General features: G+C 38.0%; 1 protein-coding gene across 3 annotated transcripts in view; it reads right to left on the bottom strand.

Moving 5' to 3' along the window:
- The window catches only part of Htr1f (5-hydroxytryptamine receptor 1F), a 116182-nt gene that overhangs the window by 55010 nt on the left and 44377 nt on the right, over positions 1–16795 (bottom strand). Inside the window, exon 3 of one of the 3 annotated variants that reach the window (XM_040750599.1) lies at positions 13446–13523. The exons of the other annotated variants lie outside the window; for them this stretch is intronic. The gene's annotated coding sequence lies outside the window, so the exon portion shown is untranslated. The remainder of the gene's footprint in view (positions 1–13445; positions 13524–16795) is intronic. 3 annotated transcript variants of the gene reach the window in all.

Genomic DNA, 16795 nt, shown 5'->3' with positions numbered 1-16795 from the left:
AGGCATAGCACATTTTAATAACTATTACATTTTGTATTTAAAATTAATATTTTATACTATTAAATTTGCCATGTAATAAGAATCCTTTGTTAAGAGTTTTGGAGTGGTTTTCTAGTATGGTGCTTGATGGGCATCCAACCAATGTTTAGCGAATGGACAGAAAAAAAAAAAGGAATGAGAACATGCATTGTCTACAATCAGGCAAGATAACTCAGTGACCTCATCCCATGTGGAAGGTAACACTGTCCTATGTTCTATTATGAAAAAACAAAACATCATTACCATCACATTTTCTTCATCCATTCACTCACCTATAGATATTTAGGTTGCTTCTACCTCCTGGCTATTTTAAATAATATTGTAACAATTATCTGTATGCCAATATCTGTTCAAGATCTTGCTTTCAATTATTTTGGTTATAAATTCGGAAGTTATATTACTGGATTATTATATTATCAACTCTGAGGAATAGTCCTTTCTCCATGGTTACTGCATTCCTTATATTTCTCCTACCATTGCTCAAGTTTCTAATCCTCAGTATCCTTGTCAGTGCTTGCTGTTTTGTGCGCTATTCAGAATGATGGCCATCCTAATGAGTGTGAGGTAATGTTTCATTATCTTTTGATTTGTACTTCCTGCAAGATTAATGACTTGATCGTATTTTAATATCCCAATTGATCATTCATATATAATGTTTGATAGAAAATGTCTGCTCAGGTTATGTTTCTGTGATTGGGTCATGAGCTTTTTTATATGGTTTACATATTAACCCCTTATTAGATATATGGTTTGAAAATGTTATTTCCCATTTTGTAGATATCATTTACATCTGTAATTTTATTTATTTATTAATGAAAATTTAAGGTTTGATGATTCAGTTTTGGTATTTATTACCTGTACTTTTGAGGTCATATCCAAAAATTAATAGCCTAAATTGTCTTCTAGGTTTCTTCTAATAGTTATGTAATGTCTGTCATAAATTAAGACCTCCAATATACTTTAGGTTCACTTTTGGATATACTGTGTCTGGTTTCATTTTTTCACATAGATGTTCTTTGTTGAGTAGATAACTTTTCCCATAATATCTAGTTTTGATACTCACATTGAAGATTTGTTTGGATATATATTTCACATTCTTTATTGGGCTCCACTCAGGAGATGTGTCTGACTATATATTAGTTCCATATTGTTTTTACTGCTGTTGTTCCTTAATGTGATTCTATATGAAGAAGTGTGAAGCCTCTAGAAGTTTCTTTTTGTCTACAAAATTATTTTGATATTGTGTGCTTTGATATTCTATTACGAAGTTGAGAAATTTTCTATTTATGCAAAAAATTCCTTGGTATTTTGGTAGGGGTTATGATGAGACTGTAAATTGCTTCAGAGTTATAGATATTTCAACAGAATTAATACATCCTGTGATTCTTAGGCATAAGATGTTTTTCTGTATTTGCAGCTTAGAAATGTCTTTAGAAGTGTTTCATAGTTTTGTTTGTACAAGTCTGTTGCCTTTTTTTTTCTTTTAGTTTTTCGAGACAGGGTTTCTCTGTGTAGCTTTGGAGGTTGTCCTGGAACTTTCTCTATAGACCAGGCTGACCTCGAACTCACAGAGATCTGCCTGCCTCTGCCTCCCGAATGTGGGAAATCAAGGTGTGAGCCACCAACACCTGGCCGTCTGTGGCATTTTTAGATATGCTTACTCCAATGTATTTTACTTTTTGTGATGCTGTTGTGAGATTATTTTCTTAATTCAGCTTCAGATTTTTATTGTTGTTAAAATTTTTGTATGTAGAATTTGTATCTCATACATTTTGTTGAAATCAAGAATAGATTTTTTAATTTTTATTTTTAAATTTAAATTTGAAACAAGGTTGCTTCACATATCAATTCCAGGTCCCTCTCCCTTTCCCTCCCCTCCTCCCACACCCTCCCACCAACCCCTCCAATATCCCCTCATTTCCCTAGGGAGGGTGAGACCCTCCATGGGGGTGTCCATAGTCTGTCATTTCATCCAGGGCAGGGCCTAGACCCTCCCCCAAGATTTCAGGGTGAGAGTGCATCTCACATTGTTGGATGGGAGTCCAAAGTCCGTGTGTATACTGCCCAAGGCTCAATAAATTGCCTAGGCCTCCTCACTGACACCCCCATTCAGGGGGTCTTGATCAGTCCCATGTTGGATTCCCAGGCATCAGCCTGGGATTCAAGAGTTAACCCTTGTCAGGTCAGCTGTTTCTGGGGGTTAAACCAGCCCAGTCTTAATCCCTTTGGTCATCAGTCCTCCCTCTCTGTCACTGGATTTCTTGAGTCAGCTCAGTGCTTAGCCATGGGAGTGTGCCTCTTCTTCCATCAGCCACTGAATGAAGTTTCTGTTTCCCAGACTCTCTGGCCATGGGATTGTAGGCTGGCACTCCCCAGATCTATGTCTAAAATCCATATATGAGAGAGTACATGCCATGTTTCTCTTTTTGTAACTGGGTTACCTCACTCAGGATGGTTTCTTCTAGTGCCATCCATTTGCCTGCAAATTTCAGGATTCCATTGTTTTTTTCTGCTGAATAGTACTCCATTGTGTAAATGTACCACATTTTTCTCTATCCTTTCTTTGGCTGAGGGGCATCAAGGTTGCTTCCAAGTTTTGGCTATTACAAATAATGCTGATATGAACACAGTGTAACAGATGACCTTGTTGTATGAAGTGAATCTTTTGGATATATGCCTCAGAGTGGAGTTGCTGGGTCTTTGGTAGGTTTATTCCCATTTTCCTGAGGAATCTCCATACTGATTTCCAAAATACCAAAGGACCCAATTAAAAAGTGGGCTACAGAACTAAATAGAGAATTCTCAATAGAGGAGTCTAAAATGGCTGAGAGGCACGTGAGAAAGTGCTCAACATCCTTAGCCATCCGGGAAACGCAAATCAAAACAACTCTGAGATACCATCTCACTTCTGTTAGAATGGCTAAAATCAAAAACACCAAGGACAATTTACGCTGGAGAGGTTGTGGTGAAAGGAGAACACTCCTCCACTTCTGGTGGGAGTGCCAACTTGTACAAGAATAGAATTTTTAATAGAATATTTAGGTATTATGTGTGTATCATCATGTTATTAATGAAAAGATAATATGTTATGTCTTCCTTTCCAATTTGGTTGCCCTTTTTTTCTTTTAATTGCTCTGGTTGATAATTATAACATCACACTGAATATAAGTTGTGGGAATGAATATTTCGTGCATTGAATACAATCTCAGGGAAATGACTTCTACCTTGTTCAGTTCTTTTTTATCACAAAAAGTTACTGAATTTTGTCATGTGCACTTTCTGCATCTACTGATATGTGGTATTTTTCCTTAGAATTATTTATCATATTGATTAAGATTTGTGTTGAATCATCCTTGCATTCCAGGAAGAAAGCCAACTTGCAATGGTATGTAATAGTTTTAATATGCTTTTAAATCCAGCTTGCTAGTATTTTATTGAGTTTTTTGCATCAATATTTGTGATGATTAATTTTTATGTTTTCAACTTGATGGTATAAAAGATGCTCACATAGCTGGTAAAGTACTATGTCTCAGTATTTCTGTGAGGACGAATATGGAACAGATGAACATTTAAGTGAGAGACTCACTACAGTAAATTGCTTTATTCAATGCAGGTGGACACAATCCATTCGTGGTTGAATGAAACAAAATGAGGGAGGAAGAATTTGCTTCCTGTTTGATTTGAGTCATTCATATTTCTGTTCTCTTAGGTCTCAGTGTTTCTGGTTCTCAGACCTTTACACAGATTGTATCTTTCATCATCATCTCTGTTTCTACTTTTCTCAAATCTACAGATTTGGAATGAATTATACTATGGGATTCTTTAGCTCTCTAGTTCACAGATTATGGAACTTTTTGGCTCTGGCTTTATAATCATGCCTGCTATGGAGAATCTGAAGTAAATTCTCATCAGAGATACTGGTCTTCAGTTTTTTTTTTTAACTTCTTACAGCATCTTGGTTGGTGGCTATCAGGGTAGTGATTGCATCATAAAATGGAATTTTAATATTTTTCCCCTCCAATATTTAAAAAGATTGGGAGAATAATTGGTACTTATTTTTTGCTTATATGTGCTCGTGTATATGCACGTTCACATGCATGTATGTACATCTATGTTACATGTGTGGATGTCAGAAGACAACCTCAGATGCTATTCACCATATGATGACCCTTTTGTTTTTTGAGTTAGGTTGGAAGACAGTGAGCCCATGGGGTCTACCTGTCTCTCTCTCCAAGGACTGGGATTGTAAATGCTTGTCACCACACATGAATTTTTTAAGTATGGGTTCTGGAGATTGAACCCAGGTCCTTGTGCTTGCAACTTAACTGATGGAGCTTTTCCCCTAGCACCACTACTGTGGTTTATGTTAAAAATTTTATAGAATTGCCAGCAAAGCTATCTGGGGGGGTTTAGGTTTTTTTGTTTTGTGGCATCATTATTGTCACTCAATCTTTTAACTAGTAGTAAGTGTGGTGATACCCTTTTCTGAAAAGAAGCCTGGGGTAGTGGAGCATGCTTTGAATACTTTTGGGAAGTGGAGGCAGGAGGGTATCTATAAATTTGAGGCCAGCTTGGTCTATATAGAGAGTTTCAGGATAGCCACAGCTACGTAGTGAGACCCTGTCTCAAAAAAACAAAACAAAACCAAAAACCAAAATACCAAAACAGTATAAAAACAAAACTCCTTGCCTTTGAAGAGACTCAAATTTTGCCACACTTCCAAATAGACTTCAGGAGCTTATTCCCTATGGAGGGATACTCTCTCAACCTAGACACAGGGGGAAGGGCTTAGACCCAGCCCCAAATGATATGACAGACTTTGATGATTCCCCATGGAAGACCTCACCCTCCCTGGGGAGCAGAAAGGGGATGGGATGAGGGATGAGGGGAGAGGGTGGGGGATGGGATGATGGGAGGGAGAGGGAACTGGGATTGATATGTAAAATATGACTGTTTCTAAACTAAAAAAAAAAGACTATGTACTGAATATGTTATCTTACTGTGTTTTCAGGTTGTTTACATTTTACTAGCCTTTAAAGAAAAAAAAATGTGGCAGGCATAGTGTCACACACCTTAACCCCAGCACTTGGGTGTTAGAGACAGGAGAATCTCTATGAATTCAAGGACAGAGTGGTTTATATAGTGAGTTCCGGGACCACATAGAGACAGTCTGGCTCAAAACAAAAGCAAATGAAGAGAGAGAGAGAGAGAGAGAGAGAGAGAGAGAGAGAGAGAGAGAGAGAGAGAGAGGGAGGGAGGGAGGGAGGGGGAGGGAGGAGGAGGGAGGGAGGGAGGGAGAGAGAGTGGAGGAGGGAGGAAGGGAGAGAGAGAGAGGAGAGAGAGGAGAGAGAGACAGACAGACAGAGGAGAGAGACAGAGGAGAGAGAGATAGAGGAGAGAGAGAGAGTGAGAGAGGAGACAGACAGACAGAGAGACACACAGAGAAACAGAAAAATAAGACAATGTAAAACAATGTAACCATCTTACTGTATCTTCGACTTCCTATCAGCTTCTACAAGGTGAGATTAGCTTACCTAGATTTATTTATTTAAAGTTTTTAAACATTGTCCTTCATTTTCTGAGATTTCGTAGACGCCTTCTTATCCTCTTTCAAATTCATGGCCTCTCTTTTATTAATTGAATTGTTGTTACATATATATATACGTGTGTTTGTGTATATATATTCCTGAGTACATAAATTCTTGCTCAGTCTGTTTGATGTTACTTTCATGTATATTTTTATGGGTCAACTTTTGGTATTAGATAACCAACCTGTGTGTTCTTCTTTGGTAAGACTATTCCACCTATTTTCAACATTCCTTAGTTGCCTATAGTTGTCTGTATAAAGTTGAGGCCCTGTGGTCTTTCTCTTGTCCACTTTAACGTATCTTTTGTGGTTGTCCTTGGTCAGCTCATGTTGTAGTCTTAAACTATGTACCTTTGACCTAAAAGAATGTATGTGCATGTGTGAGTTCATGTGCATTTGTGTGTGTTGCCTAAAGCAGTCAATCAGTTGCAAACAAACTAAATAGCTCATAAATGTTTGTTATGGGTTGATAACATCTGTGTGTGGTTTTGACTGCTTTCCTGGTTAGCTGGGGTCTGAAAGTAACTTTTTCCCTTCAAGACTTGTATTAAAAAATTCCCAGTTTCCTTCTCATGCCATGCTTTCTGTGCTGTTCAATAAAAATAAAGCCCTTTGTTAGGCATAGGCCACAACAGGATCCTACAGGGATAGACACAGATAAGACCCATTCAGAAGATGACAGACAGGCCATGCACCTCAAACTACAGATAGACGGAAGATATGGGGCAAGAAATGGGGAATTCAAATTCTAGTTCACCCTTGGTATAAACTACTCCAAGAGAATGTCTGTTTTCATTTCCTAGTGAAATGGATGCAAATATGCCTATTCATATTTTTTTATTCTTCATGGTTCTTGGTGAGCTTTAGGCTCATAAAAAATTTGTCCACTTTTCCTAGGTTATCCTATCATATTTCACAATGTTTCCTTATAATCTTCTCATACACACTCTGCTCCAAGATATTGCACTGCATTCTCTTTCAGTTCTAGTTTTTAATTTTCATTGACATTTTATTATTTGGCCTAGCTATGGGTTTGTCAACTTGGTTGATCTTTGTAAAAATGGTTATAGTGTAACACCATGGATTTTTCTATCTCTTTTCCTATTCTGTATTTTGCTTAGTTATACTCTAATATTTGTTATTTTCTTTCTTCATTTAACTTAATTTGTTCTTCATAATTGTGTAACATCATTTAACTGCCATTTATTATTGAAAATATGATACTGTGCTTCTCTAAAATAATACTCATGATGATTGGACTAGGGAAAACATATAAGGACTTACTGAAATTATCTTGAAAATATTAACATATATATCTAGTATGATATTTTAATGTATTTCCAATTCCAACTCTTATGATATTTAGATGGCTATCCAGAATACTCATTGCAATTAAATTTGTCTTGATGTTCAATATTCCAAAGCAAGTAATGAACAATTCTATGTCCTTAAAAGCATTTAAGGTGAACTCTTTGCTACATAGAAAGTACTGATCATAACATCTTCATTTTAAATTTATAGCACAGCCATACTAGCTAACAGTATTTGTCTTTCCTTATTTGGTAAGATTATTTTGGAGTTTCATTTTACAATGTGATAAATCTACAATGTATATATGGATTACATTCAGAAACATCAATCATTTTGTGATAGTTTAGCTAAGGAAAATTTTACCCAAGAAAACAGAACATAAACAGAAATACCAATTGCCAAGAAGAAAACCAATACATGAAATTTGAGTGCCTGAGGCCCTTGGGGTATGTCGAGGTTTTGGAGTCATTATCTCTGTATATATGGAAGAGTGCTTGTCTGCTCTTGCTTTACAAGTCTTTATGTTGAGTGCTTATATTCTAAAGAGTGCTCAATTTTTGAAACTTCCCTAGAACACCTGATTATTAACCAAAATGAGAGGAAAATTCTGGATTCAGAAAACTAGAATAAGCCTGTACCTGGGGACTGTCATTGTGGCTCCCATCCCCAGGTAAGGAAGAGGATCTTTTTGTACCCACTGGAAGAAGGGATGTGAAGGAGACAATATAAAAACACACTCAGCAACAAAAAATCAGTATCACTGCCAGAGTATAGAGACTCTACAACAGCAAGACTCGAAAAGTCCAATGCAAATGAAGCAGAAGAGAATGACCTTAAAAACAACTTCATAAAAATAATAGAGGCCTTCAAAGACGATGATCAAGTAGGTTTCATCCCAGGGATGCAGGGATGATTAAACATATCAAATCCATCAATGTAATCCACCATATAAACAAGCTGAGAAACAAAAATAACATGATCATCTCACTAGATGCTGAAAAAGCCTTTGAAAAAATCCAACACCCATTCATGATAAAGGTCTCAGAGAGATCTGGGATAATAGAAACATACCTAAACATCATAAAAGCTATGTGCAGCAAACCAACAGCCAACATCAAACTAAATGGAGAAAAAAACTCAAGGCGATTCTTCTAAAATCAGGAACAAGACAAGGCTCTCCACTCTCTTCATACCTCTTCAATATTGTACTTAAAGTTCTAGTTAAGACAACAAAAGGAAATCAAGGGGATACAAATTGGAAAGGAAGAAGTCACACTTTTACTATTTGCAGAAGATATGATAGTTTACATAAGTGATCCAAAAAACTCTACCAGGGAACTCCTACAGCTGATAAACCCCTTCAGCAAAGTGGCAGGATACAAGATCAACTCAAAAAAATCAGTAGCCCTACTATATACAGACAAAGAAAGGGCTGAGAAAGAAATCAGAGAAACATCACCCTTTACAATTGCCACAAACAACATAAAATACCTTGGGGTAACACTAATCAAACAAGTGAAAGACCTGTATAGCAAGAACTTTGAGTCTTTAAAGAAATCAAAGAAGACACCAGAAAATGGAGTGATATCCCATGCTCTTGGATAGGTAGGATCAACAGTAAAAATGGCAATCTTGCCAAAAGCAATCTACAGAGTCAATGCAATCCCCATCAAAATCCCATCACAATTCTTCACAGACCTTGAAAGAACAATAATCAATTTTATATGGAAAAACAATGGACCCAGGATAGGCAAAAAAACCCTGTTCAACAAAGCAATGTCCGGAGGCATCACCATCCCTGACTTCAAGCTCTATTATAGAGTTAGTAGTCCTGAAAACAGCTTGGTATTGGCACAAAAATAGACAGGTAGACCAATGGAATCAAATTGAACACCCCAATATTAACCCATACATGTATAAACATCTGATTTTTGACAAAGAAGCTAAAATTATACAATGTTATACAATGGAAAAAAGAAAGCATCTTCAAAAAGTGGTGCTGGCATAACTGGATGCTGGCATGTAGAAGACTGCAGATAGATCCGTGTCTATCGCCATACACAAAACTTAAGTCCAAATGGATCAAAGACCTCAAAAAAAGCCAGCCACAATGAACCTTTTAGAAGAGAAAGTACCCTTAAACGAATTGGTACAGGAGACAGCTTCCTGAACATAACACTATTAGCAGAGACACTGAAATGGACAATTAACAATTGGGACCCCCTGAAACTGAGAAGCTTCTGTAAGACAAAGGCCACAGTCAACAAGACAAAACCACAGCCCACAGAATGGGAAAAGATATTCACCAACCCCACATCTGACAGATCTCCAAAATTTACGAAGAATTCAAGAAGCAAGTCTCCAAAACACCAAAGGATCCAATCATAAAGTGGGATACAGAACTACATAGAGAATTCTCAATAGAGGAGTCTAAAATGGCTGACACTTAAGAAAGTGCGCAACATTCATAGACATTAGGGAAATGCAAATCAAAACAATTCTGAGATACGATCTCACTCCTGTCAGAATGGCTAAGACAAAAAACCCCAAAGCCAATTTATGCTGGAGAGGATGTGGAGAAAGGGGTACACTCCTCCACTGCTGGTGGGAATGACAACTTGGGCAGTCATTGTGGAGATCAGTATGGAGATTCCTCAGGAAAAGGGGCATCAGTCTACCACAAGACCCAGCAATTCCACTCTTAGGCATATACCCAAAAGACGCACATTCATAAAACAAGGACGTTTGTTCCTCTATGTTCATAGTAGCATTATTTGTAATAGTCAGAACATGGAAGCAACCTAGATGCCCCTCAACTGAAAAATGGACAGAGAAAATGTGATATATTTACACATTGAAGATGAAGTACTTCTCAGCGGAAAAATCAATGGAATCTTGAAATTTTTAGGCAATGGATGGCACTAGAAGAAACCATCCTGAGTGAGGTAACCCAGTCACAAAAAGACAAACATGAACCTTCATCCAGTGGTTGATGGAAGCAGAGGCAGACACCCACAGCTAATCAGTGAACTGAACACCTGGAACCCAGTGTCAGAGAGGGAGGAGTGATGAGCAAAGGGGTCAAGACCAGGCTGGTAAAAGCCACAGACACAGCTGACCTGCACAAGGGGAGGCCAGCTGAGAGGCCAGCATGAGAGTTATCCAGACCCCCGAATGTGGAGGCCTAGACAATCATGGGGCCTTTGGGTAGTAGATCAGTATTTATCCCTGGCATACAAATGGACTTTGGGTGCCCATTCCACATGGAGGAATGCTCTCTCAGCCTGGACACATGGGGGTGGGCCCAGGTCCTGATTTGGATGAAATGGCAGACTCTGGAAATCCCCCATGGCAGGCCTTATCCTCCCTGGGAAGCAGATTGGGGATTGGGTGAGGGGCTAATGGGGATTGGTGGTGGGGCAGGGGAGGAGGGGACAGAGAGGGAGCTGGGATTGATATGTGAAGCAAGCTTGTTTCTAATTCAAATAAAAAAAAGATAAAAAAGAAAAGTAGAAGAAGAAAACAAATGAAAAAAAATCTTGGTTTTTACCTTAACATGCAAAAATGATGCCATATCTGAACATCATGTGGTTTAATGTCAGAATTGAAAAGGAAAACAAAAAGGTCATAAATGACACTGGACGAATTCTTCAGCCCACGTTCTTTTCTGTTTTCTTTTTGGTTTTTTGAGACAGGGTTTCTACGTGTAAAGCCCAGACATGTCTCGAAACCACAGAGATCCCACTGCCTCTGCCTCCCTAGTGCTAGATTTAAAAGCATGTGCCACCACCACCCAGCCGACCTACTTGTATCTCAATTAAATCACAAAAGGTCGTCCCTGTCTTCAAATGTCATCTGTGTATTTACATATTTTAGACACATATTTAAACTTATTAACTGATAAAGTATATTAAAAATTTATGGCTATTGTTTTTAAGCCAAACTAGAGAATTATAAACCCCATTATAAATTTCTACTTTAAATGGTAATAAATTCAAGTTACCAAAATGTTATTAGTGTTAAATAATAACCTTTATATTAATTATTATGATACACAGCTCTCAACAAGGTTCTATATACTAACTTTGAACATTTTAAAGTTATTGTAAATGTCTACTGCATATTGTTCCTAAACAGCCAGTTTTGAAAAATTACATCTTTAAGGACCACATTTCTATTGAAGATTAAATATTCATATTCTTTCTGTTACTGTCCTTTTGGAGTTTTGATTTGGAACCTATTGGCTTTCTGATGAGGCACTGACATTGGACATGGCTTAAATATTCATAATTTTGTTTCCTGGATGAGAACATAGGGAATAAAATATTTACTCCCAACCCCCAGCCTGAGCTTTTTGAGAAACAGACATGGAATATGAATTTGGATTGAGTTTATCTCAGGCACAAGCCTAGCATCTGTGTGTATTTTTCAGGACATGGCTGAGGTGTGTGGATTTACAGCTCAGTGGTGCTTGCCTTTGTAAAGACCTGAGGGGGAGGCAGAACTCCCTTTGGGGACAGCAACCTGTTCTGCAGGGAAACTCTGCTTTTGCTACACTGTAGCTGCCACCTCCTTAGCTTGCTGAATCATAAGCCATATGCCTGGGTGTTCTAGGCTGTTCCATGTGCACAAAGACAACAATTCTCTTTTATGTGATGTTTACATGTTTTTCCCTCTAAACAGGCTTTCATTGGATGGTAATAAGAATTGAACTTGGTAAATATTAAGTGCCTTAGTAGGGCCAATGCATGATGGAGTATTCAATATTGAAAGTTACAAAAGTCTCTCCCAAAGAGCTGCCAAACAAATGAGAGCTGTTATACAAAGTGTGCTGAAGATGCTTAGTTACTGGGCCAGCAAGATGATGGATCAGCATGTAGAAGCACTTTCTGTGCAAGCCTTGTGACTGGAGTTTAATCTCCAGGATGCACACAAAAGTAACGGGCGAAGACAATTAATTCCTCAGTTGTTCTCTGACAGCTACAAATGTGATGTACCGCATGCATTCGTGCATGTGTATACACAGAGTATTCCTACACTCTTGTTCATGAATGCATGCCTGCATACATGATGAAATGATAACCATTTTTTTAAAAGAAAAAAGATACAAGTTACAGCAGAATTTAAACTTAACTTTGTCTGAAGTAGATAACTCAATGGAATGTATTCCTAACATAATTCGTATAGCATTTTTGAGAGGTTATCTTGGGCACATATAATTAACATGTACATATAAAATAAGTAGAAAAGGCAGAATAGCATGTAAGGGGCTTACAAAATTAATTGTGCACAAAATTGTTAAAAAACAGGACTTTCAAAAAAGGTATGGTTTTTGGGACAAAGTTTGTTTTCTCTGGTAGACAAGCATAGAGTACAGATATTCCAATACAGGCCATCAGTTTTCAATTTGCACATAATTAATTGTATATATTTATGGAATTCAACAAGACATTTCAATATGTGTGTAGATAAACAATGTACGCTAATCAAATCAGAGTAATTGCCTATTTGTCATCTCAGATATATCATGTCTCTATATTGAATTAAAGTGGACTTCCTGGGAATTTTGTGATAATACAGATTTTGATTTAGTAGATTTGGGTTGCTACAAAGATCTCAGTCTAAAGAGCTCCAAGTGATATCAGTAGTGTGGGACTCACAGACAGCATTGTAAGCAATTTACTTTCCAACTCTTCAGAAGGCCACCCTTCCCTGGACTTCACATTGTGTCTAGAATATTGATGTTTTCGATAGAAACTTTTCCTCTAGGAGTAATATAAAAGCAGCAGGTGACCTGTTGACTAGTGTTCTTGGTATTGGAAGGTACTCTGCTCACTACCAGAGGAGAAAGGTAAATGCTGTCACTGATGCAATCCCTTGACAATGGGAACCTGCCTGCAATGGTATACTAGGGAAATAGTGGCACAAACATTGTGGCAATAATAAGCCACTCTCTGATTGGATTTAAAGCCTCCTCCCTGAGATGGAACCCATGCCTAACATTACTCAGTGGCCAAGAATCTGAGACTATACAGGCCATTGGCTTAGGGGAATAACAGTTGTTATTATTTTGCTAGAAGAAAGCAGCAATAATATGACTTTTCCGCTATTCCAGCACTTTTCAAGCTGTGGGTTTTGAACCCTTTCAGGGTCTCATATTAGATAAACTGCCTATATGATTCATAACAGTAGCAAAATTGCAGTTGTAAAGTAGCGACAGGATAATTTTATGGTTGGGGTCACCACAACATGAGGAACTGTGTTAAAGGGTTTCAGTATTAGGAAAGTTGAGGTCACTGCTCTATGTCCATAGATCAGTATCTCATCAGCCATCATCAGAGTAGTTTTCTCCTGTAGGAGATAGGAACTAATGTAGAGACCCACAAGCAGACAGTGTGCAGAGTGAGAGGCTCAGGAGCGCTCAGTCCTAAATTGGAAGTCTTTATCAAAGGGAATCTGGAGAAGAAGAGGCAGAAAGATTGTAAGAACCAGAGGGAATGGATCTTACCGAGGAAACAGGGTCTTCAAGACACAACAGGACTGCAGCACATACGAACTCAGAGAGACTGTGGCACCAGGCCGGGTCCTGAAGAGATCCAAACCAGACAGGGACTCAGCTCTGAGATGGGGAAGTGGACACAAGCTCCCATCCCCAACCAAGAAGCTATCTCCAATCAACAACCACTTAAAAAGGAAAAAATTAGTTTCTTCAAGAGAGTCTTACCGGGTACACAAATTACACCTAAGGGCAGGCCCCATGTTCAGCAGATGAGCAATCAAACTGTACTCAAAGGTATTTTTTTGAGAATTTATTTTTTGTCTCATATTGCTTTTTAAAAAATTTACTGGTCTTTGCTTATATATTTTGGTTTTAGATTTTGTCTTCTTGTGGGGTGTATGTGTCTGTATGTATATGCATTTCTCATGCTTCTACTTTGTTTTCTTTTTGTCTCTGCTTTTCTTTTTATTTGCCTGTTTATTTTTTGAGAGAGAGAAAAAGTCATGGAGTTAGACAGGTGAGAGGTGGGGAGGATCTGGGAGTAGATGGAGGAGAGGGAATCATGATCCGGATAATTTATATGAAAGTTACGTTATTTTTAATGAAAATAAAATAGCATAAAGCAGTAGGAGAAACAGTGTCTCACCATCTGATAACAAGTAACATCAGCGATTCCTTAGGATTCTGGTTACTAACAACCAATCAGTGTCACATGGCTGTAAAGGAGAAATTTTGTGGTTCTACTGCAGAAGTAGCATTCTGTTAGTATCTCATTCATGCTGGTGTCTGGGAAGTGACATCCTGCAGACTAAAAACCATCTGGCCTGATTGGCTTGTCTCCAGAAATCTGATTCAAGCTAATTTAGTAGTGTGCAGTATCCTTTTAGACTGATTGACCATTTAGTCAAGACTAATGTGCAACCGTGATGAGCAGCAGTAATAAATTCCTGTGCCAAAATTTCTTAAGCTCAATGAAAGAAATGCATTGTTGGAGATGGAAGTTCGCAAAAATCTGTTTTGTAACTGCTTGTTTCAGATCTGTGATTTTTGCAGTCCAGGCAAAGGTACTAGATACAGTTAGCTATCATGTTCAGTTTTAGTAAAAAAGAAGGCTACGAGTTAAGGCTGCACAAAATCACCACTGAGAAAAACACAGGATGTCTTTATTTTTCAGAGAAAAATTAACTATGGACGTAATTACAGTACTTGCAAAAAATGAAACCACATCTACAAATACGGTAATATGATTTTTGAAGACGTATGTAGCAATATCCAATAAAGATCTCGTGGGTGAACATGACACCTGAATGAATCTTTCAGAAACACTTATACACCATCATTTGTTATTGTTGCTATTATTATTTTACTTTCTGTATTGGCTAAGCCACATAGTTAATTGATATGGAGGATTTGTGAAGCTGATAGAAATCACTGGTCAAACCACTGAGCTCTCTGACAGCGACTCAAGTTTTTATTGACTCCCCCCCATAAGCAGACACACATGACATCATTGTGACTCTCCAAAAGTAGTTAGAATAGGTTCTGAGTTCAGATCAGAAGGGGACAGAGTAGAATATATTTATTTCTCTTTCTCCTTTTACAATTTCTTACCAATGGAGAGATTAGATCAATTTAGACACTTTGTTATTTCTAATTATTATTATTGTCATTTCACAGCATTAGTTCACTGAGGAGTTTATTTGGATAATTAGAACAGTAGTGATATTATCACTGGAATTTGAGTAGCAATCAATTTTATCTTAAACTAATCTACCATGTGTTGGATTTCATCAAGATGTAAACTAACCTGATTAAATTAAGTTGCAGCCTAATGGTCCTTGACTGTGTAAATGTACCTTGTTTTAGCACAGTAACACCTCTTCTCCAATGACAATTTTGTGCATTGTATCTTATGACATAAGAGATTTCCATAAAGGATGAGGTATTTGTGTAAGGCACAAACCTTGAGATGGGATGATTATCATAGGTTACCTAAATTGACCCAGATTTAGCAAGTGGATAATTTTGCTGTCATCATTAAATTGTGAACATGAGACAGAAAAAGGAGAAGAAAGCTAAGTGTGGGAAGGATGCTGTCTGCTGTTACCTTGCACTTGCAGGAAGAAGTACACAAAGGAAGGAATGTGGGAAAGGCAAGGGGATGGACATACAGTCTCTCCTAGAGGCTCCAGAGGGAAAACAGCTCCAAATACCACTACTTTAGCTTAGTGAACCCTAAATTGCTGAATTGTTTGCAGTAACAGCTGAAGACTAATGCAAACTCTCACCCATATATTTTCCAAAAGACAATAAATTTACGTTGTTTCTAGAATTACATTTTCTTTAAAAATGTTTATTTTTATTTTTATGTGTGAGTGTTTGTCTGTGTGTGAGTGTGGGGACAGCAAGCATGCTTGGTGCCCCGGTGATAAGAGGACAGTGCTGGGTGGCCTGGAACTGGTGTAACAGATCGTTGTTAGCTGCCGTGTGGGTGCTGGCAACAGAACTTGGGTTCTGGGAGAGAGCAGCAAGTGTTCTTAACCTCTGAGCTCTCTCTCCAGCTCCTAAAATTTTATTTTCTTGACTATATCCTTTACCCTGACCTTTTTATAAAAATGGTCCTGAGTTCAGTTCCTAGTAATGTCATGCTGGCTCACAACCATCTATCTCTTCTGGTGCACATACATGCAGACAAAATACCCATATACATAAAACTTATAAGTAAGGGAATGTTTAAGAATTTCTTAATTTATGTGTATGTCTTTGTCTCTGTCTCTCTGTATGTCTGTGCACATCGGTGATGATGGAGGTTGGAAGAACATCCCAGAACCTCTAAAGTTGCAGTTACAAGTGACTGTGACCTCACAAACATGGGTTCTGGGATCTGGACTTATATCCCCTGGAAGATCAGCAAGTACTCTTAACTGCTGAACCATCTCCCTAACCCCAGATGAATTGTTTTCCTTGAGCCATCCACTAAGGATGCTGAGTGACCACTTATGGGTAGATTTGGAATTCAGAAGATATACTAGGCTTTGTGAGTACCATTTGGGAGTCACTGGCAAACAAGGCAATGCTGTGCCTTTGAGGGACCAGAGTGACATCATTCCAGGGACAGTGGAATGGAGGGTGAGCAGCTGTTAAAGCTTTGGATACACAGGGTCAAGATTTACAGAAAACCCAACTCAACCACAGAACTCCACAGCTAACTCTTACTCTGTTTAGCATTCTAGAAGACTTTAAGGGTTTCTGTGTTTGAAATGAATTAGACATTACGGACATTTAAAAGATACCAAAATACTTTCTTCACAATGATTCCTCACTTCTCTGTGTTTGGTCTATCTAGTATAATGAAAAAC

Source organism: Mesocricetus auratus, unplaced genomic scaffold (genome assembly GCF_017639785.1).
Source record: "Mesocricetus auratus isolate SY011 unplaced genomic scaffold, BCM_Maur_2.0 Super-Scaffold_100008, whole genome shotgun sequence".
Lineage (NCBI taxonomy): Eukaryota > Metazoa > Chordata > Mammalia > Rodentia > Cricetidae > Mesocricetus > Mesocricetus auratus.
This window is presented reverse-complemented; position numbering and strand designations above follow the sequence as displayed.